The sequence below is a fragment of the Argiope bruennichi genome, chromosome 5 (assembly GCF_947563725.1).
Source record: "Argiope bruennichi chromosome 5, qqArgBrue1.1, whole genome shotgun sequence".
Taxonomy (NCBI): Eukaryota; Metazoa; Arthropoda; class Arachnida; order Araneae; family Araneidae; genus Argiope; species Argiope bruennichi.
In genome coordinates, this window is record NC_079155.1 from 52,084,812 (window position 1) to 52,108,210 (window position 23,399).

Sequence of the window (23,399 nt, forward strand, 5' to 3'; positions counted from 1 at the left end):
CAGAAATATGCTGTAAATCTTCTATGGATTTTTGAGATGTCTGAGAAAAATCTTTATTCTTTTATTTTACAAGCATTCCAGTAAAATGTGATCTTTGAATCCTGTAGTCAAATCAAATATTCAATCTACTCTTAGGAATGTACCATACTTGTAAAGTACCTAATGGCATTAGATAAGTGTGCTGAGGTTCTACAATTTGTGTTTCTTAAAACAGCTACTCAGAAGAGATCCAATAGATCTGGGTTTGTGAAATTTAGAGGTCCATGTTTAATCTGTTATCAAAAATATGCTGTGTTTAGAAAACGTCTGTGGGCATGAAAAAGTGTACCAAGGCCCCATTATATAAACATAGAGAGATATATAGCATGCAATATATAGATAAGTTTTGTTTTGACAGTGACTTTTCAGTAACTGAATTTTAAGCTATTGATCAACAGAAAACTGTAAATGAATTAAAGTGTGCTGTTTTATGGTATATAATTGTTTGTCAAAATATTTATTTCTGAGAGGATAAAAGTCTTACCCAGATAGTTATAAGAACTTATGCAAATAAAGACTGGCAGATTTTTCAAGAATGAATAGTATTATATGACTGGTAGTTGAAAAGATATTTGAAAAAAAAAACTACTATTCTTATTACTTTAAACATTTCCATTTTGATTGTGGCATTCATCACCTTTGTTGCAGTTAGATAATCAAACATCTATTCTTTGGAGTGATTCAACTCATATTAAGTTGGATAAGAAGCGATTCGAATCGATGGAAAAAATTCGTATGCAACCGAGTCACTGCAATTCTTCAATACACCTCCAGCACAGTGGCTGCATTACCCAAGTACACAGAACCCGGCAGGTCGTCTTTCTCATGGAGTGTTCACAGCAGAATTACCACAAATTAAATATAAATCCGGTGCAACGGCCCAAATTGGTTAGCGCAAATTCCAAACACCTGGACAGTACAAAACATTTCGACAAGTGATGAAAAATGATTAATAGGTATATAAGCTCGTCAAATAAAGATCCAAACGCTGTGTGCATCAACTATCCAAACTTTTATCCATATGTCGCGCTTCAGTTCATGCACAAAACTCTTAAGAATAAGATTTATCGCTTTTTGTACAACATTTTGCTTCAGAATTAACAGCTGATGAGATGAATAAGGCAAGAAACTATTTGATTTAAGTTGTACAAAAACAGTGTGTTTCTTTAGAAATCAACGCACTAGAATATAATCGTATGTTTCATAAGTCATCAAACATTTCTCGTTTTCACTCATTTCTAAAAGATAATATTTTAGACTTTGTTGATAGGCTACGAACAACGACACCCAATATTACTTGAAGGATCTCATTATTTTGTGCACCTGATTAGGCACACGCATATTCATCACTTGGATATTCGTGTAATTCTTTCAGAATTATATGCTCCGAGTTTTGGAATACTCCGAGGTCGTCAAGCCATCAAGCGAGTGATTAAAACTTGCTTACCATGCAAACTGGCCCATGCTTTAAGTTCTAATGAAATAGAAGCAACCCTTCTACTGACAGACTTAACTCTTTGTATATCTTTCGAAACTTCTGGGATATATTTTACAGGCCTAGTTTATATTGGGACCTTTAAACCTTCAAATACAACTTACATCACGTTATTTACATGTTCCAATACTACAGCTTTGCATATTGAACTTGTTTCTGACCTTTCTGTGCACAAGTTTATTTTGGCCTTATAAAGATTTGTCAGTAGAAGAGGGCTTCCGCACTCCATATACACTGACAACGCCACCACCTTCCATATCGCAGACAAGGAACTCATTTTCATACATTGGCTTCAGCGAAAGTGCAACAATTTTATGCTCATAATGGTATAAAGTGTAGATTTATTGCACCACGAGCAGCTTGGTGGGAAGGACTAATAAATCTAACCAAACGATGTTTCGAAAATCACTTGAACGCCTGTTGCTAAATGAGGAAGCCTTAACTATGGTATTGGTGGGAATAGAAGCCTCAATCAACAGTAGACCTTTCATTATGAGCATGGTGAGAATGAGTCAGATGAATCCTTCACCCCAGCTCATTTCCTAACTGATCGAAAGTTGACCACTGTCCCATCCGAATCCAAGCTTAAAAATAACAAGCTCACAAATATTTACAGGCAACAGCAAGACTTATAGGATAAGTTTTGGAAAAGATGGTCCAAAGAATATCTGTTGGAATTATGTTCATATCATCAAGTATGAAATATCAAGCAATGACCACGAGTGCGAGGGACACTTGGTCCTACTACAAGATCGACGACCACGAAATATTGGGTTGGCAGCTAAGTAATTGCGGATTTCACTCATAGATGGCTTCAGTTGAATTTTTAGGTTTGCAGACGTAGTACAAATGTAAAACCCATTTTGTTATTTGATAGTTGGCAATTCAGCTGTCAATCAGTAAAAAAAGTCTTTTGATCGGTTGTGTAGTTTTCGTTTGGCGTTCGTTGAAAAATGGAAAATCAAAAGGAACATTTTCGTCATATTTTGCTTTTTTATTTCCGCAAAGGGAAAAACGCATCGCAAGTTCATAAAAAGTTATGTGCTGTTTATGGTGACGAAGCTTTAAAAGAACGGCAGTGTCAAAATTGGTTTGCCAAATTTCGTTCTGGTGATTTTTCACTCAAAGATGAAAAACGCTCTGGTCGTCCAGTTGAAGTTGATGACGACCTAATCAAAGCAATAATCGATTCGAATCGTCACAGTACAACACGTGAGATTGCAGAGAAGCTTCAATTATCACATACATGCATTGAAAATCACTTAAAACAACTTGGCTATGTTCAAAAACTCGATACATGGGTTCCTCACGAACTGAAAGAAACGCATTAACAGCTGCGATTTGCTAAAGAAACGTAATGAAAATGATCCATTTTTAAAACGACTGATAACTGGCGATGAAAAATGGGTTGTTTACAACAATATAAGCGGAAAAGATCGTGGAGCAGGCCAGGTGAACCAACTCAAACAACATCAAAAGCTGATATTCCTCAAAAGAAGGTTTTTTTATCAGTTTGGTGGGATTACAAAGGAATTGTCTACTTTGAACACTTACCACCCAACCGAACGATCAATTTTGATGTCTACATTGAACAACTAACGAAATTAAACAATGCAGTTGGAAGAAAAGCGGCCCGAATTGACAAATCGAAAAGGTGTTGTATTCCATCATGACAATGCAAGGCCACACACATCTTTGGTCACTCGGCAAAAATTATTGGAGCTTGGTTGGAATGTTTAGCCACATCCACCATATAGTCCTGACCTTGCACCGTCTGATTACTTTTTGTTTCGATCTTTACAAAACTCCTTGAATGGTAAAAATTTCAGTAATGATGATGATGTCAAATCGTACCTGATTCAGTTTTTTGCTAATAAAAACCAGAAGTTTTATGAACGTGGGATTATGATGCTGCCTGAAAGATTTCAAAAGGTCATTGATCAAAATGGGCAATACATTACAGAATAAAGTTATTTAGTTCCATGAAAAAATTGTCTTTGATTTTCTAAAAAAAAAATCCGCAATTACTTCGTTGCCAACCCAATAAATGGGGAAAAAGCTCTCGTGGTGAAATTAATCGATGGTCGTGATGGAAAAATTCTTACCTGCATCCTGCGTATCGTAAGAAAAGAAATTACCATTCCAATTCACTTGGTCTTACTTTTGGAGTTGCCCAAGATGGGGTGGATGTTGTAACAAGCAAAGAATCATTTTAGCACAGTACCTTTTAGCATGAGTGGCATCACCCTTACTATTGTTATTCTGTTACTTTTTTTTTTTTTTTAAATTGTAATGTTTACATCTTTAAAAATTAAATATATATTATACTGACGTCTCTCAACAACCTTCATATTTATAAAAATAGAATCTTTTATGGCTTTATATATATATATATATATATATATATATATACTTACCGACCTAGAAACCCTTAAATTTCGCTAGAGATCTCTTGCGGCATTTTGAAAATATTCAGGCACGAAAACAAAACTGAGAATATGAACAACAAAAAAAATGTAGGATTGAAAGGACTTTATTAATATGAAAATGTATAGCCTCACTAAATTTGGATTCTGTTAAAAATTTAAATAAGGATTCAAGTGCTATAAGAATTGTCCTGCAAATTCGACAATGATATATAATTGATTATTATCCCAAATAAACAAATATTAATCATACTTATCAACAGATAGTTATGCTTTCTTTTTAAATACCCTTCCAATTGCCAGCTTCCACGCCACCGTTTATAGAAATGTTTGTTACTTTCCAATATATGTTTGTTTCAATACAAAAGGTAGTGTTCATCCAGATGATTCAAAATCATTTAGAAATCCAAGATTTGAACGATTTCTTTATGCTGTAGTGTATGTAGACAATGCCAAAAATGAAAGGACATCGTAAAAGAGCACTTGCCATTTAAATATATTTACATTTATTAGAAGAGATATTCAAAATGTCCATTAGCTATAGAGCATGGCTCACATATCCATTGAGTGAAACTCCAAATACGCAGTATGATTCCATGTGTCTTTAAACAGGAAATACTGCAATGCATGCGATCTGTTACACACCGCTGTCAAATTGGATATCATATTCCAGTGTTTTGATTTATTCCAAGAAAAGTAATCCAGACACGTCCGATTCATTATCATCAAATGTTATGTCTTAAATTATCCCTCAAGAATGTAATGAGAAGATATTCTATTATACTGCAACCGCAATGAAGTGCGAGTTGATGTAAAAAGATATTCATCATTTTGAAGATAAGGTAGTACTTGCTCTACCGCTTAGACGAAAATATATGAAGTTAAAGTGCAATGAAATAATTCTCAACAATGCTAATCCAAACATTGAAGTTAAACGATTCTTACTATATAGAAGCCATGGCCCATATATAAGTGACAGTCGGCTAAAAATTCATTTCCTTTTGAAACAAGCCTTCGAAAGCAAAATTCATTTCCTTTTGAAGGAACATATGGGTATTGTAGAAGCAATTGGAACTCCATATTCATCCATTTGAAATACGGTGGAACCTCACTTAACAATTATATTCCGTTCCCGAATCATACTCGTAAAGTGAAACAATTTTTCTCATAGGAATCCATGTAAAATTGGACAATACGTTCCATTTCGAAAAAATACTCAAACAAATTTATAATAATGCGATTTATTATTCACAATGTATACTTTTTTAACAAGAAAATTGTCTAAAGACAATTGCCTTTGGCTACGCATCAAAATTTGGCGAAAATGAGGTTGCATTATCGTTAAATGAATTTGCAGTTCACACAGCTACTGCATTCTCAAAGTGATACTTGTCAATATACAATATAAAATAATTTACAGTGCTTTTACCATCTCTCTTATTTCACTTGGAGATTTTTGCATCTATTATTTTTTCCTCTCCTAATCAAATCGTTGTAGCTTTTTTCTGGAATTCAAAATTAAACTCCATAAGTTCTTATTGAGTTCTGACTATGCACTACCGCCTCATTGATGTAGTTGCCATTCCCGCTTAACCATAAAATCATGGCTAGAAACAAAATCTCTTAGATTAAGGTGACGTAGATACTTGCCCAAATCCCATGTATCGAGTTCGACAACACTATCCGTCAAAAACATCCCTTGCTGATATAAGGGTTCTCTTCAAACTAGCGTTGAACATAGGCTGATAGAGGGCAATCCAGCACGTGACATCACCTTATTTCTTCGCCACTCGTTCCATGAAACATTGTACATAAAGGAACTCACTTTCTTACATTTCATTTTGCTCGTAATGAGAATCTCCCGCTAAGCGAGCTTTGATAGTGCAGTTTGCGCCGAAATATACAGTACTGAAACTTGCTCATCTCGAACACGTGGTTGCATTTGTCAACGAGGCATAGCTCCAACAGGATGTTAGACAGAAATATGAAAATACTGTATCAGTACTGTATATTTTGGAGCATACTGTATATGGTATGTATGCATTTAATTTGCGCTAAAACTACACGTGTTCGCAATAGTGAAAAGGAAGTTGCGTTGTGTAGTTATTGTTGGAAATGAGTCTATCGACGGAAGAAAAAATATTTATTATTGAGTATTATTTCTGCTCATGCGGAAGCGGTCATGATGGTGGACCGAGTTTGAAAAAAGTGGCAGAACAATTCCAAGAGAAGTTTAATAAGACGCCACAAAGTAACGCGGTTATGCTCTCTATTGTCTTTTAATGTCGCTGCATCTCTTTTAATTTCGCTGTCTATTGTCTTAATTACTGTATCGGTACTGTATATTTTGGAGCATACTGTATATGGTATGTATGCATTTAATTTGCGCTAAAAATCATCCATACGATGAAATAAGAAATCCCGACATTGCGCTCTATAGTTCAAGGGCATGAATTTGTAGTGTTCTGTGAATGGTCCAGTGTATAAGATGTTTGGAGTCCGTTCCGACTTAATATTTTTCAGCATTTGCAATGTAAGCTTGTAAATATTTGATGCTCATAATGGTGTTGTAAAGAGGTTGGCAGGAAATATGGATGTCCCACGTGCCAACCGTAGAAGGCGCCATGGAAGAAAAATGTTAATGTTCATTTATCACTTTTTTTAAAATTGAATATTAAGGGTGGGCGAAAATTTTTATTAAACTCCGTATGTCATTTACCCTTGCTATGTCAAATCACTATTAAGGATAAAAAAAGAATCAAATTATGCCTTAGATGTTATTTACTGAAGCTACACCATTGACAGCAGAAGGCTTGATTCACAAATGTACATTCATGATACTGCTGGAGGCGGTATCCTAAATTTCAACCAATCTCAGGTTTATTTTCGTTTGATGGAATATACACAAATGTTGCGCTTCAAAATCTTTGTGGTCCCGATTTTAGAAATAAGGAAAAATACTGAAATACCTATACTGAATAAGTAAATGTAATGTGTTAACATTACATTAACTTTTAATATAATATTTTGGTGTGATTCTTGAGATCAGCGATTCATTGAGAAATTCAGATCTTTAATTTCCAGATTAATGAATTAAAATTTTTGTCTTTATCAAAATACAAAAAATTGAAAGACATCATTTCTCATGTTAAGGCATTTCAAAAGAACTGAAGCCCGGTGACTTAAGCGCTGATAGTTTGCTTGTTTGACTTCCTATAGAAGATAGAATTTTTTCGCATCGATTTATTCATTATGATCGTAAGTCTTAATCAATCTTAAATGAATGTCTTCTCATAGTTACATATTTTTTTTTATACAGCTTATCTGTTCTTACCTTAATATTATAAAAGTAGTTTATCAAGATTTTAAGGAAATTTGATTATTCTGCTATATTTGATTGGTATCGGAACATTTGCGCTCGGTAAATCATTCCCTATCCCTGTTGCTGTCATAGGTTTACTGGGATTTGGACCTTTGGCAAGAAAACTTGGCGCGGGTGACGGTTTTTAGTTTTCCATAGCTGCATTTCCGGTCGGGCTAATTGGTAATAATGGAATGGCGATAACTTTTGTAAAAAATTTATTTGATCTTTCATTTATGAGATCTTGTACATACATTTATCTTATTCATATATCTTGCAATAAATTATTAATAATAGAATTCATATATCTTGCAATTCTATTATTAATAGAAAAGTAAGACTGTTTTTATCAGAAAAATAAATAGCGGAATTAAATGCATTTAAAAAGAAGTAAGATATAAGAGAATCTATAGCTGTTTTATTTACTAATATTTGAACAATCTCATATTTCTGAATGAATTTTCTTCAAAATCGCTATTATCTTTACTCATAAAAGGGAAAAAATGTATATATATTACAATAGTTCACTTAGCAATTTTATGTTTTTTAATCTCAATAGTACTCATGTTTTATGTCATAAAGTAAAATTGTCTTAACATTTATTGAAATTAGATTCGTAACGGAAAAGAAGTTTTAGTTAAAAAAAAAAAAAAAATGTACATAAGTGGATTAATTTGAACATAGGATTCTGCCAATTATCTGCCAGTTTTATATTATAGATTTCAAAAATTCTTTTGCCTTTTTCTTTCAATACATTAATTTGGAAAAACCTACTTTTGTTTATTTCAACTCCCTTTTTTGATAAATATTCTTTTAAAAAATATTTTAAATCATGTAAATTCTATTTACAAAATCAATTCTGCTTTTATGCAAAGAAATGTCTTATATCGGATAAATAATTATGTTTTACAAAAAAAAGATAAAGAAAATAGATGCCTAAAGAGAACATTTTCACATACGAAATTTGAATACTATATCTTGGATAGAATAGAATATCTAATACACAGGGAATTGAATTTTTAGGCTACGACAAGACATAAGTTTTGATTTCAAATTCAGGTTTTAGTGATACAACTTTATCAATTAACAACAACAACAAAAAATCTAATGTAATTGGCCAGCAAATAGAATGATTAGTGCCTTCCATATCATTTTATAGATTTTGTTTCCTTCGTAATTATATTTATTGGTTAAGAAAAAAAATTAGTTTGATATTGCTTACTTTAATAGGAGTATTTTCAAAATAGTAGAAATAAGGGAAGTTTGTCATATTTGAATCACCAAAATAGTTTTTAATGAAATCTGACAGAAAAATAATTTCAATAAAGGAAAAACAGTAAATTTTTTGTAGTTTATTTACTTTTAAAAATGTAATAAACACTCTGAGAAATACGCTTTAATGCAGAAAAAAAATATGGCCTATTAAAATCGTTTCATCGGATCAATTAAAGAAAATGATTCCACAAATTACATCACTAATTTTTTTAAGCTCAATAATGGAAAATAGGTTTTGATTTTCAAGCTCATATCAGCATATAAAATCTTAACTCAAGTTTGGTATTTTATGAACGATATCATTTCCTTTTTTATTCGTTTGTTCCTCAAGATATAAAAGAATACAGCCTTAATTTTTCTATTGATTGGTGGCTTTTGATATTAATTATTATCGTTTTGCTTTAGACTTTTCCAATTCCAATTAATGATAATGTTTATAACTGCTTTCTGAGAGCTACGATAGACCTCTTCAAATTCAGGTAATAATTTTAATTCCAATTTAAGCCCTTTTTGGAGGACCTCCCCCCCCCCCAAAAAAAAAAGAAAGAATAACCTAACCTTATCTTTAAAGTATTTGAATAAAATTATACTATAATATGTACTAAACTGTGGTCAATAAAATTTACTCTCAAAGGATATAACATGCGTAATTTCAAGCGGTTGAAATTCTATCTTTCCTTTGATAAAACATAACATTTATTAACTTTCATTACATTTAAAAAAAAAATTGAATGATATTCTATTAATTAAAGTGCTTAAAAATTGGTTCCAAATTAACACCTTCAACACCTATGCAGAATTACATTAACTTAATAATGTTTGAGCATATGTGATTGAGTTCATGTGACATGAGGACTGGCTTTTTGAGTTAGTCAGCAAAGATTTATCAAATATCTATTGATAAAGTTAATTCATTTCTTAGTTCTGATATAGTGCCAATAAAAATTAACTGAATCTATCGTTACCATACAATATACTTTTGTAGAAAATGAGACCAACTCAAGGACTTCTAAAAACGGCAGTTGTAACATATGAACAGAAAACTGCGAGTGATGATGAATTTCTTGCACAAAAAATTGTCTTCACTTTTCCAAACGTGAAATTTTTTCAAATTAATGTTTCTATCTAGATTAAAGCAACATTCATCGCTCCAAATAACATTTTTCAGAAAAAAAAATTTTTGATTTTGCATTGCAACAAAAACAATGCTTTTCTTTCTGAGTATTCCAGTAAGTCTCTGAGATGGTTTAAATGTTCAGTTCCCCAAGTTTCTCTTCCCTTCTTTATAAAGACGATAGTGCAACTGCCGAAGAGTGAAAATGAACAACGTTATTATTATCAAATTTTTTTAAAGCCATAATGACTTGATGATGTACTAATTGCATTCCGAAATAAACGCTTTCTTCCACATTTGTAGCCAGTCCTTCGAAATTTAAAACTAAGCATATACCTACAAATGTTCTAGATAGAAATGTGAAATTTTGTATAGATGAAAATAAGAATCAATATATACTAATTCACTCTTGAAATTATGATGGATATAAAAAAATTTAATTTTTGCAATTTTTGTACAATTGCCTATCTTATTTAATGAAATTTTGTAATTCGAAGTATGTTTAGATGCAATATTTAAAAAAAAAAAAAGTGACTTTAGAAACCATGCTTATATAGTTGTGAAATTAGTTTTTATCTTAAGGCCTAGTATTTAAATATTTACCATTGTAATTTCAATTTTGATTACGATAAAGGTCCAATCTATATAAATCTATACTTTTGGCAAGAAATTCAGGGGCGAAAAAAACAAAAGAACGAATAAAATATAAAGTAATATATTTTATTTTTAGCTTTCTTTCGTGCATAGATTTAAGACAAATTGAAAATTAGTAATATATAATTGGCAGCGCTTTTAAGAAAATAGGCAGAAATTTGCTACTACATTACTTGCGATTAAAATTTAAGCTCATGATACTGTATTTGAGAATCAAGCGTTTTAATGTAGCACGTTTAGATGTTGCATTTAAATTAATTATCAACATTTTCTTATTGAAAATGTTGTTGTTTTCTCCTGAGAATTAACCAGCAGCTGTTTTTAAAATTATTAATATGATTCCTATCATTTATTTTAGCCAGCCAAATAGCTTATTTTTGAACAGTTTTAACGTAAAAAATACATTATCTCATTTCAAGTATCAGTTTGTGGAATGTATATACATAAAAGTATACATACATATAGAAAGAATTAAATATTATTGATATCCATTTAAATTTGAATTTAAAGCCCTTTCTATGTATTTTTTTCATTTTGTTAAATAAAGTTAAAACGTAAGAGATATAAAGATTAAATCCTCATAAAACTAAAAATTATAATTCATTTTATTAGATTAAATTTGTATTATGCACATCAGAATTATAATTTTTATAAATGTCTTCCGTGTGGGAAAATTATAAACGTATTTCTTTTAATAAATACATTTTTAAAGCAAATTTCTCACACTTTATATTTATTATATTCAACACTCGTTTGAAACGTGGTAAGGTCATCAGCATTTTTCTCAAGGAAGTTTCGTTTCGTTATCAGAGACAAGGAGTATCTTTCTCATTCATAGTGAGTTGATTACCATTTGGCGAACATTGTAAAATCGCCAAATCTTGCATGCAAAGATAAAGTTTATAATGTGGCAGTCTTTCTTGACACTTCAGCGGAAAGGGGGGAATTTATCGAGCGCAAGTACCATAGAACCATTTGATTGTTTACACTTTCTGTGTTAGAATTCGGGGGGGGGGGCATAGAGGTTGAAACTAGATATGTATCTTCAACTTGAATGAACCACTCTACAACCAACGATATTTTAAAAGATTTTCGTATTTTATAGATTTGAGAAACTTTATTATCTATCTCAATAGATAGTAACTACATCAGTAAATTAGATATTTTTGACTTATTGAATAATAAATGCAAAAAAAATTTGCCCTCTTTGTTAGTAAATATGAGTAGTTGTAACCTGCTTGGGATTTTAAAGCTCTTTTTATCATATCTTATATGTAGTATTTATTCAAAAGTTCGTAAACAAAAAAAATTGGAAGAATATATTTCAAATTTTAAGAAAATCGGAAACTTCCTAAGAAGTTTTGGAGAACCAGAACTAAAAAAGAATCAAAGAGTTTTCCTTATATATTAAATTATGATTTAAAACATGCTATATTTAAAATTTTTCTACAGATTTTGAAAAATGTTGCACTATTATTTTCACTCATTTAAATGACCTTGCATTATTGAAACCTGAAATATCTGATTAAAGCGAATGTTGAAGAAAAATAGAATCACCTCAACACTGGCAATTCCATAGGGTAAGAACACAGATTCCAGCGAAAACTAAAATTTATTATTTCATATTAATACACCGGAAATCGATTATTGATATAAATGATTCTTTTTGAAATTTATCCCTTTCATTGAACAAGCAAACAAACAAAAAGATTAGTAAAAAAAATTCCATAATTTTATCTTGAAAAGTATTGCTGGTTTAATAATACAGTTTTTAAATATATATTTTTCGTTTTTATATCTTAGAAACTTTTTGAAGTGGCTTTCCATGGCTTTTAAAATATCATTTATTGGCCTGTTTTTTTTTTTTTTTTTTTTAAATCTTTTCTAGTTCTGTTGTTGTTGTTGTTTCTAATGGCACTTGCCATGGACAAGCTCGCTGACAAAGTCAACGATTTTAAGCTGAGAGTGCGTCTCTTGTTTTTTATAGTAGCGCCAACTAGAACCAAGAGTACTTCTTAGCTACTCATGCATCACATTCGCTTGCATGACCCCTTTTTACAGGGGGGCACATCTCACAGATAGAACAGATGAAGAACAATCATGCCTGAACCGGGACTCCTACCCAGGACGCCCAGATCACGGGGAAGACGCGCTACCCCTATGCCAAGACGCCGGCTCTGTACTTCTGTTGGTGTTTATTGTCCCTAACGTTTCATATATATCATTTTATTTCATACAGGGTTTTTTTTTTTTATAGAATCAGTGGGAATGGTCTCCCAGAAATGTTCTTGCATACTCCCAAAATTTGGCGATCAATAATTATGAGAACCTATTACAGTGTGATATTTGGCGAATTTATTTAGTGATTAAACTCTGAAATGCTGTTAAACACTAGTGTTAGAAAAACTGAATGTGTGTTTTAAACGCTTTCTTTTCGATGATTTAAAATAAAAATTTAACCCAAAACTACAATTGTTATCACAAGATCGCACACCAAATTTCCTGTAATTATGTCATTGCGTTTTTAAGTGATTGCATTCACATTCTTGTGAAAATGCAGCAGGCGGACAGCCAACCCCTTGACAGATATGGTTCCAGATTTAATACAAATCCACACTTAAGATGTCAAATCTGTGTACCAAGCTTTATCTGCAGCCTAGAGAGTCTAGATCATAAATTAGATTTCATCCGTCTAACACATGTTTTTGAATTATTTTATTCATAGATAAACGAACAGAGCGACAGATGAACATAATAACAAAAAATGTATCTTTCGAACTCAAGGATGTCTGAAACGTGGAGATTCATCAAAATCTCGAATTATAATATTTTTTTTTCATTTATTGCAATACTTCCTCTTTGTTTATTTCGAATACGCGAAAGAAAAATGTGTGGTGAAAGCTTATAAGCCAGTTAACAACTACGCTGCACGAGCAATTGCTTTTGTATCATGGTCATGTTACTGGGCTGCGAACCACAAGGTCCCAGGTTCTATCCTCGCGCATTGCAATCCACCACATTGGTGACCTCGAACGATGAACCTTCAACCTTCGTACAACTGTTATGGCGCCATCTACCCACAGCAAAACTAAAGTCGTCAGACTCACTTGACGCAGTAACACTAAAAGGCCGCAGCAACCCAAAGTCGTCAGACTCAGTTGGCGCAGCAACCACTCTCCCACACACGCTCACCATAACGCTTGGCGCTACTCAAATCGGTACAGGCGCATTAGAATCAACAGTTAATACATCACCACTCAACAGCCATATCGTTCGTCTCACCTCCGACTCACTGGAGGGAGAGTCTGTGGTGAAAGCTTATAAGCCAGTTAACAACTACGCTTCACGAGCAATTGCTTTTGTTTGTTTCGTTTGTTTCTTATGGCACTTGCCACTGACAAGCCCACTGTTACGAAGACAGCGATTTAAGCCTGAGGGGGAACGTCTCTTATTTTTTATAGCAGCGCCAACTAGGGCCAAGAGTACGACTTTGCCACTCACGCATCACTCATTCGCTTGCACAACCCCTTTTTACAGGAGGGCACATTCACACATCTCACAGATAGAACAACAGAAGAACAACCATGCCCAAACCGGGACTCGAACCCGGGACGCCCAGATCACGGGGAAGACGCACTACCCCTATGCCAGGATGCCGGCATTGCTTTTGTATCATGGTCATATTACTGGGCTGCGAACCACAAGGTCCCAGGTTCCATTCTCACTCATCGCAATCCACTACAAATGTAAGGGCAGAAACTTCCGTGAAAAAGAATGTAATGTTGAAAATTTGTCTTCTGTATATCACTGCGATATAAATTTAATACCTGATTTTGAGGCTCCTTTAGTTTTTCAGGCTCTATATAACCACCTCCAAGGCCTGTGCAGAAAAACCACCACAGTTGGTGTTCGTACTCATCTTTAAAGTTTGTTTTCTTGCTGCTGAATCCTTTTGTAGGTATATTTTCATGACATTTTAAAAGAGTTTTGTTTTGAATTCAGTTTATATTTTTAAGAAAGAGATTAGATAATTAGACGTACTTACATAGAATGCCCTCAGAACAAATGCCAAACGTTCCTGCTATCGTCCTCCTCCATCGAAATTTTATGTCAGGAAGTGCCAGGATTGAAACTGAAATTAAATCTATGTAATAATATATAAAACATTCTTGGATTAATATATTTTATATGTAACTAACTAGCTGCTTTTGCTCACCAGCTGATTCGTCCAAGAAGTATCTTAAAATCGATGGAAATATTGATTTTTTAAATAAAAAGTTGTCTCAGAAATTTTGACTGAATTCTCTGAAAATTTCCAATTGATAGGAAAAATATTTATTGAGGCATGAAATCATTCTGACAAACACATTATCACGGAGGACGGCTTCGCCTTCTGTTTACTTTATTCTTTAACTAGTAAACCGCTTAATTCTTTACCATGAAGTTAAGCAAAATATTTTTCTCAAAACTTTATTGTTTACTCGTTGTTTGTATGTAATTTTGATAATTTCACTAGTCTTTTTATGTTAACTTCTAGCCTTAAGTTTGGACAATTATTGAAAGAAAAAAAAAAGAGAGAAAATTTTCCAATGCTTTAAGGCAATTTATTGCATATTACAGTTTTGATAGATATGGGAGTGAGAGGAGTAAACAAAAAGACATTATTTTACTATGATTTGCTAGAGCTGAAAAGCGCAAAAATCGAATTCTCCAAATAATACAGTATCATAATTTTTTTTATATTCGCCTAATTCTTTTTTAACTGTTTAATTCGTCAGAGAAATTGATATTAATGACACCTAGCAAATGTCACTAAAAAATTTTAGGTTCAACAAACCAAAATTTAAAATTGTTTTTTCAGGGCTTATATTAAAGATACTCCGTTTCATATTAAAGATTTTGTGATTAAGAATTTGTATAGCTTATCATTTCTTTACTTCTTGCTTTTAAATCCGATACTTTTTTCAGATAATTTTCTTAAAAATTTTACTTGTTTCGTTTATTTTATGATTTATATTTTATTTAAATAATTTACAATTCATTTTGTGTATTTGCTGCATAAGCATTTGCTGAACAAAATTTTTAAATGATCTCTGGATTTTAATAAATAAAAATTCAAAATTTTCTTAATTTCTCAAAAATGTTTCTCATTATTGCTAACTTAAAATAAAGCTATTACTAACTATGATAATGATCAACATTTATTAATTTATTGCTTTCTGATATACATAAGCTGGATTATTGGTGTGAAAAATGATTAATTTGACAAAACACTTTTTATTACAATATTAATTACCTTTAGCGACCAGCAATTTTGCAGGGGTTTTCAGTGTTTACTATAAATTAAGTCACATACGTCTGTGTTAATGTCCAAGACTTCACCAATAAAATATTTTTAAACATTAAATTCCTACAGATATTAAAACAGTGTTACAAGGGGTGTTCAGATGAAAAGGTACGAAACGACACAGTGGGTATAAATGAAGACTTTATTCAAAGTATACACATATAGGCCTGAGCACAACGATCCCATTGATGAACGACCCGAAGGATGGATTGTTCCCAGAATTTCTGTGGCCGTGACGAGACCCAGTCCTTCACAGCGTCCTTGAATTCGCCGTCCGAGTTGAAAAGCTTCCCTTTCAGATGTTTTTTCAGGGGACCAAACACATGAAAATCGCAGGGTGACATATCCGGGCTGTAGGACAGATGGTCTAGCTGCTCCCACTTGATCTTGGCCAGTTCCGCGTGTTGACCCTGGAGACGTATGGACGCACGTTATTATGGAGCAGAACTACACCCTCCGTGAGTAGCCCCGTTCTTTTGTTCTTGATGGACCTGCGTAGTCTTCGGAGTGCCTCACAGTATCCATCGAAGTTAATGGTTCTGAAAAAACATCTGAAAGGGAAGCTCTTCAACTCGGACAGCGAAAGCAAGGACGTTGTGAAGTACTGCGTCTCGTTACGGCCACAGGAATTCTGGGAACAGGGAATCCTTCGGCTCGGTAATCAATGGGATCGTTTTGCTCAGGTCTATGGTATATACTTTGAATAAAGTCTTCATTTATATCCACAGTGCCGTTTCGTACCTTTTCATTTGAACACCCCTTTTATTTGCTGCATGACATCTGTTCTGTTTATTGTGTATATTAAATCGTCCTAATGGAGCCGAATTTCATGGCACCATAAAGTTATTAAAAACGTAACTATCTCTATGATATATGTGTCTTTACAATGTACGTTGTCTTTTACACAATGTAATTTTACGTTCTGTTACCATTTGTAAATTGCACAGATAATATCCAAAATATTTCCTCCACAGTATCCAGTGAACTACGAAACTTCAATGAACTATGAAAGAAAACCACATGAAGAAATATTTATGAAACTAAGAAAGCGATATGAATTTTATTGCAACAATGAAATAAAGATTTTTTAAAAATTATCAAAATTCAGGAAAAAATTGCTATGACTAGCATGATCTTAAAATTTCTAAGTGAAAAATTAGTAACATTATTAATCGAAAAAGGAAAGAACACTATCAATCATTACTTCTACATAGAAAGAAAATTCCAAACGAATACCCACAAAAAATATGTGATGTACAAATATTTCATAGCTGATAACAAAATTAAACCATTGTAGTAAGGGGAGGGCATATCCCATACTAAGAAACATCTACTTGTTGTTCTTCCTCTTGGACAGACAATCATGTGTAACGATACTATAAGTTCAATAAAGCCTTTTTCTTTTTTTTTTTATTCTAAACTATATGTATTCTATTCATTATTGCGCAAATATGCTTCGTCATCGTTTAAGTACAAAATGCTGCCTCTCATTTCTGAATTTCATTAACCAAATTTAGTAAAATTTAGTTAAATATTAGTAATTTAAAATAGACTCCTTCTGCTTCTTCTTTCTAATTTATATTACAAGCAGAAGAATTTCTTCCTGTGTAGAAATTTCTCTTAACTAAAATGTATGTAAAGTCTGGTGTAAAAATTCTTTCCAAGTTCAAGATTTTAGGATACGATTTATTAAATAGCTAAATACCTTATCAATTATCTGAACATGCTGTGAAGTATTCTCTTTTTACTAACAATTCCACATCTTTAATATTCATAAATATGCATGCTTCAGGTTCTAAATATTTGAAGAATTAAATAAAAGCTCATGGCTTGCATCCAACTGTTACACTGATTCTACAGAATATTCAATTATTAACAAAGAAAAGCATGAATATAAAATCATAAATCAGAACACCTCCCCCCTACCCTATGCTACCCAAAGTAAAAAAAAAAAAAAAAAAAAAAAAAAGATCAAAAAGAGTACAAGAATATAATTATTTTTATGATGTATATTGGGAAACATCCGTTAAGTTAAAAAAAATTAACTTAAAAATAAAATAAAATTTTAAAGGAATTGCACTTTTTATCTCTATAATATGTTCAAATACAGTGAATAAATGAATATGGCGTTAGGGAATGTATCGTGAATAATTTGAATTTATATTGTTTAATTCAAAGTGAAAACTAAAAATCGGTAAAATTTATTCCTAAATTGGTTTTGATTTTTAAATATATTCATACCTAGTGTCTATGGAAAATTATTGTAATATGATTATGTTTTAGGCTAGGATTTTAAAGAGCGTGCCGTAAAAATTGTTGTGCAGATAATGTAACGACTGATGCAATCAAGCCAGACGAAGACAGGCTTGAAACGTTATCATGTTTTGATGCTTCTGACAAGAATTTCAAATTCTTTTTTTGTCTCTTAATTCACAACAGAATTTTACTGTTGTACAATGCAATCAGAATGCAATAAAAAATAACGATCAAATAAAAAAAAAATTTTTTTTGAGTACATTAGATATTTTATACAGTTTTATTTGTGCGATTGCTACATTCAAAAAAATTGCATATCGTTTATTTACTAAAATTACTTATTCATTTAGTAAAATTATAGAATTTTTCAATTCTAATTCTTTTATTTAGTTACAGCAGCACTTATTTTATTATAGCATTATTTTTAATTATAATTATTTCATATATTTATTACAATTTCCTAGTTATTAAGGAAACTAAACTAGTTATTGAAAACTAAAAATAAATTTCCAGTGCCCATTTTAGTTTTAAAATGTTATTTTCCTCAGGAACTAATTTTTTTAAAGTTTTTCTCAATGCATTTTTTTTTTATTTGTTGTTGTCTTTCTAGCTTCCAATTAATAGAATTCCATTATATGCATAAATGCCTCTATTCTAACTTTTCTTTGAATTTTTCTTTTCGGAATCCTGTAAGTTTCATAGAAACATAGAGGATTTCTGAATTGAAATTAAAATCACCTTGAAATTTTTTACCACTCATGTATGACTCATTCGCGAAAGGACACGTGAACAAACAAGCTTGCGCTGTAGAATACATCACTGCAAATTTTTTTTAATCGTTTGAGAGCGCTTAGAGTTCGTAGCCATCAAAAATGACCACTTAGAACTTCCTAGGTACTGACAGAAATCCGGTCTTTCGGGTGTCAAAACGACTTTTTTCTTTGGCGAATGCTGTGGTGCTAAATCCTGCCAAGTGGGAAGACTCCGCCAAGTTTATGGCAACCCTTTGTCCAAGAATCCCAAGACGGAGAAAGGCGCCACAATCAAGTGCGCTAACAAACAGCAGGTCTTTAAACCACCTGAGTTGTATGATGAGGTTTCGAGGCGTCGCGTCTAGTTCGGAATTATTTTGTTTTCGCGTTGCGCTTTAGAACAACGCAGTTTTAGATCCTTTTACTCGCTCTTGAAGGTGCATTTGCTCTTTTTTTGATCACTCACCCTTCTGTGTTTGTGGAAATTTTTTCAAAAAACGAACAGTGTGGAGTTATACCATGTACAGCTGGAGAATATAAGCACGGTGATTCGAAATGTGCTGCCGGCTTGGGGTAAGTGGTTTGGGATCCGCTTTTGTTTTTGCTTCTTCCAGAAAAATAAATGAAATAAATTCTTCAATATCTACTTGAATGCGAACGTTTTTGTGTTCTCCTTTTCTCTTAATTCTTGTCTATTTTTTAAAAATTTTTTAAAACTGGTTACTAGTTTGAGAGAAATGTTTCGTCTGCTGGGCCTGTCACAATGCGCATGTTTATGCGCAGAAACATAGGAAAAAAATACCGTTTATGGCCAGGCGAAAAAAAAAATTATATATATATATATATATATATATATATATATATATATATATATATATATATAATTTATGTGTGTATTATTGGTAAAAGTGTCCCTATCCTTTATGTAGCAAATAAACTAATTAATAATTAGTAATAATAAAAAATCAGTTTTTAGAAATAAATTTTGTTTTAATAATACAACAAAATCGTTTTTTTCTTAAACTTCATTAATTCAAAATTACTGAAAACTAAATCATTACACTGAGCCATGTTTTTTAATAATAATAATTATGTAAAGATTTAACTAAAAAAATATACAGGTTTTTTTTTGTTTTTTTTTTTTTTTGCTGCTGTAAGTGTTACTTCCACCAATTTATTTGTAGAAATAATACTTTTTTTTTTACTCGAAGGTTTGAAATCTACTCAGCTGTGTTAATTCTTGTTAATAATATTCATAGGTTTGAATTTAAAAAAAAAAATGCTTTGATATATTTCTAATATCGATAAATAAGTACTCTCTATACAAATAAATTTTGTTCACTTGGTTCATTATCGGTTTCTGATTACTTTATATAATTCATGCAAATTTAATTAATTATGATTAAAATATATTTTGAATAAGTTAAATAGCAATCAGCTGTTAAAAAGCAGTCAGCTGTAAGTTAATTGTCCCAAAATAATTAAAATATGTTTGTTTTTTGAAATCTATAGAAAATTATGTAATTACAAGTATTCCTGGTCAAACTTAGTTTAGGATATCTCTTGCTTATTATGGTTCATACGATTTTTTCGTTTCTCTCCTTGTGCCATACCAGGGATAAATTGTACTCCTGATCTTATATTTTTCCTTGTCAGCCCTTATCCTTTATTATGTTGAATTGGAAAGGTAAAATAGACTGGAAAGTATTTTGTCTTCTCTGCAGCTAAGAGATTAGTAGCCGATGCTTCAAATCTTGCAGATCATGAAAGTGAGCCTTCTCCCATTGTTACGCTTCGTTAAGGGTATTCCTCAAATTACCGGCCTAATTTAGTTTTATTTTTCATTTATATCGTCATTGAGGTTGGTCAACCGGGCATAAGCCCAAAGGTCAAGGGGTCCGGCAAGGAATTATCTTTTACTTTGATCAGAAACCGTTATAAGATTATTACATTAGCCAAATTTAGTTCTTACCAAAAAAAAAAAAATGAGAAAAGAAAAGAAATAACTTTAATTTGAAGTGAATTATAATACCTTAGGCTTGATTTGTCTATAGCAATTTTTATATCATGCAATTTACAGGAAAAATGGAGACTTAAAACATTATCATACAAATAAAAGCAAAAATGGAAACTCTGCTTTAAAATTAATGCCCCCCCCGCTCCAAAACCCCCCCAAAAAAACATGGTTTTTTTTTTTATCATAATGCAAGAATTTTTATGATAATTTTAATTTACAAACTTTTATCAGGTCATATGGTAAATTACATATGACTGAAAGATTCATTACAGTAATAAAAAGCACTCTCATAATTTGTGCTTTTTTTTTTCCCCTTGAGAAATTTGCTAAATTAGAGAAAAAATTTGCTTTGAAATAAAATTCGTCTCTCTAGAAATTTATTTATTTCAATTTTAGAGTGGGATAGTGAATTATTTTTATAAAATAACCTACTTCAAAATCATTAATGTAAAACTCTGAAATTTCATTTTATTTTTTGTTAGTTAAAAATCTAATCAAAAATTTAAAAAATTCGTTCTTAGCCACTACTACCAAAGAAATTACTACGTCCCAAATTGAATAGTTTTGGTCTGACTGTCTATAGAGCATTCTGAACAATGTTTGTATCATGCATATAGCAATTTACAGACAGTATATCAATTCAAAACCATTATCGCAATCAATTTTTAGAAAGTGAGAGAGAAGAAATAGAAATAAATTTTAGTTGTTTGTCTTTTAAATCAATTCTAAATTGTGATTACATCAAATTTTTCAGCATGGAAGCTATGTATTGTATATTTTATCATTTGTAATTAGTCGCCTTTGGCGAACGGCTGTTTCTCCCGGAATACTGGTTATATTAATTTCAATTTAATCTCTCATACTTAATATTCATGATTCCATCAGCAAAATATTTGTAAACTTCAAATTGTGACAGACATTAGAGTGATATTATTTTAATACCCTCATATCATATTTGCGACCGGAACCTTAAAATCAAGAAGCCAGTGCTATTTTTCGTATTATGTTTTACGATAGACAAAACAGATTTTAGAGTGATAGGGTCTTATAAAAATTTTTTTATATGTTCGTATAATATCTTTTAAGAGTTACATATGAGAAGTAACACTTAAAAAAAGAATATATTTCTTAAAAAAACATTTTGTGCAGTTAATATGAAATCTTGGATTCATAATTTTAAAATCCAGTTTCTTAAACTTTCTTGCACTAGCGTCCCCCCCCCCATTTTGTTCATAAAATAAGTACCACAACAGGATGTAATTAGAGACTTGAGGCATCAGGGGCAACAGTTGATACTTTCTTTCTCCATTTTACCATTTCCCTCAACCCTATCCACTTTTTCGTTTTATTTATGATTGATTAATTTCTTAATAATTAAAGTAACTTTACACACTTTAATTGAATGAAACATTTTTTGATAAATGTTCTGTCGATTGGTTGGTATTGATATTGTTTTTATTGTTAAATAAAAAAATGTTACCCAAAGCTATCTGATATTTATTAACTGCATTCACAGCTATAATTTTTATTTTTTTATTCTATTAGAAATTAACTTTCTTTCTCGATTTGAGAAGCAAAAATATAAATATCAGTTCAGTTTTAGTTATCAATTTAAAAAAAATAATATCTCTAATATATTAAAAAAAATCAATATACCTTATTTCCTAACTTGAATTTCCTTAAGTTTCAGGACCCGAGGTGTTCCCCCTGCGGTAGTTATAGCCCTGTACCACAAACCCTTTCATACATACAAAATCTCTTTTCTCTCCATGTGAGCACAAAAGTTAAAAAATCGAATTGGTAAATTAACATTAATTAATAATAAACATGTTAAAATCTATGTTGATACATTTATTAGAAAAATATCAATCCAATATTTCAGTTTCAAATGTGCTTGATTTGATCATTTAGTTTTGCTTAGTAATATTATAGAATTTGATCGATTCTTAGTAATCAAGGTTTATTTAATCTCTTTTAAAAGTCACAATGCATAGTTTAAGGAGTGAAGAATAACTTTTAATAAAAATTATGTGCAACAGTTTTTTTTATATTGATATATTCCATCTAAATTATAAATTTTTAAATTTTATAAAAATATAATAAACTGTATAAAATATAATAAACTATTAAATTATATTAAACTTTTTAAATTGTATAAAAATATAATTTAAAATATAAATTTTACTTACGTACAATTAATATGCCGTTGTATAATAATATCAACCTCTACTAACTTGATGAGGAAAAAATCCATTGAAGTTGTGATTTGCAGTCTTTTTTTCCGAGAGGAAAATAATTTTTACAACTCTAATTTTATTCGAAAAATATTTATCTCAATCTTAAAATAAAGAAAAAAAAATGAAAAGAAAACAATGAAAGAATCATATTTAATTTTTGTATATTATCCCATAGATCAAATTTTTCAAAATCCAAAATTTTAAAAACTTTTTTCATTTTTGACTTCTTTTTCTGGTGGAAAATTCTTAACAATCTTGAACCCTGAAAAAAAAAGTGATATTAGTTAACAATAATTAAAAAGGAATTTCTACTGATACCAGTTATTCAGTAAATTTAAATAAAATTTCTTCAGAATCTTTTCATCTCAAAATTTTTTCTATTAAATGTTTCGAAACTTTAAAAAAATGTTATTCTGTGTGTCTCAC

At 31.2% G+C, this 23,399-nt stretch overlaps 1 protein-coding gene across 1 annotated transcript in view; it reads left to right on the forward strand.

The window, feature by feature from the left end:
• Positions 1-19,030: 19,030 nt before the first annotated feature.
• The window catches only part of LOC129969043 (ankyrin repeat and BTB/POZ domain-containing protein 2-like), a 136,226-nt gene continuing 131,857 nt past the window's right edge, over positions 19,031-23,399 (forward strand). Inside the window, exon 1 of the mRNA XM_056083448.1 lies at positions 19,031-19,292. The gene's annotated coding sequence lies outside the window, so the exon portion shown is untranslated. The remainder of the gene's footprint in view (positions 19,293-23,399) is intronic.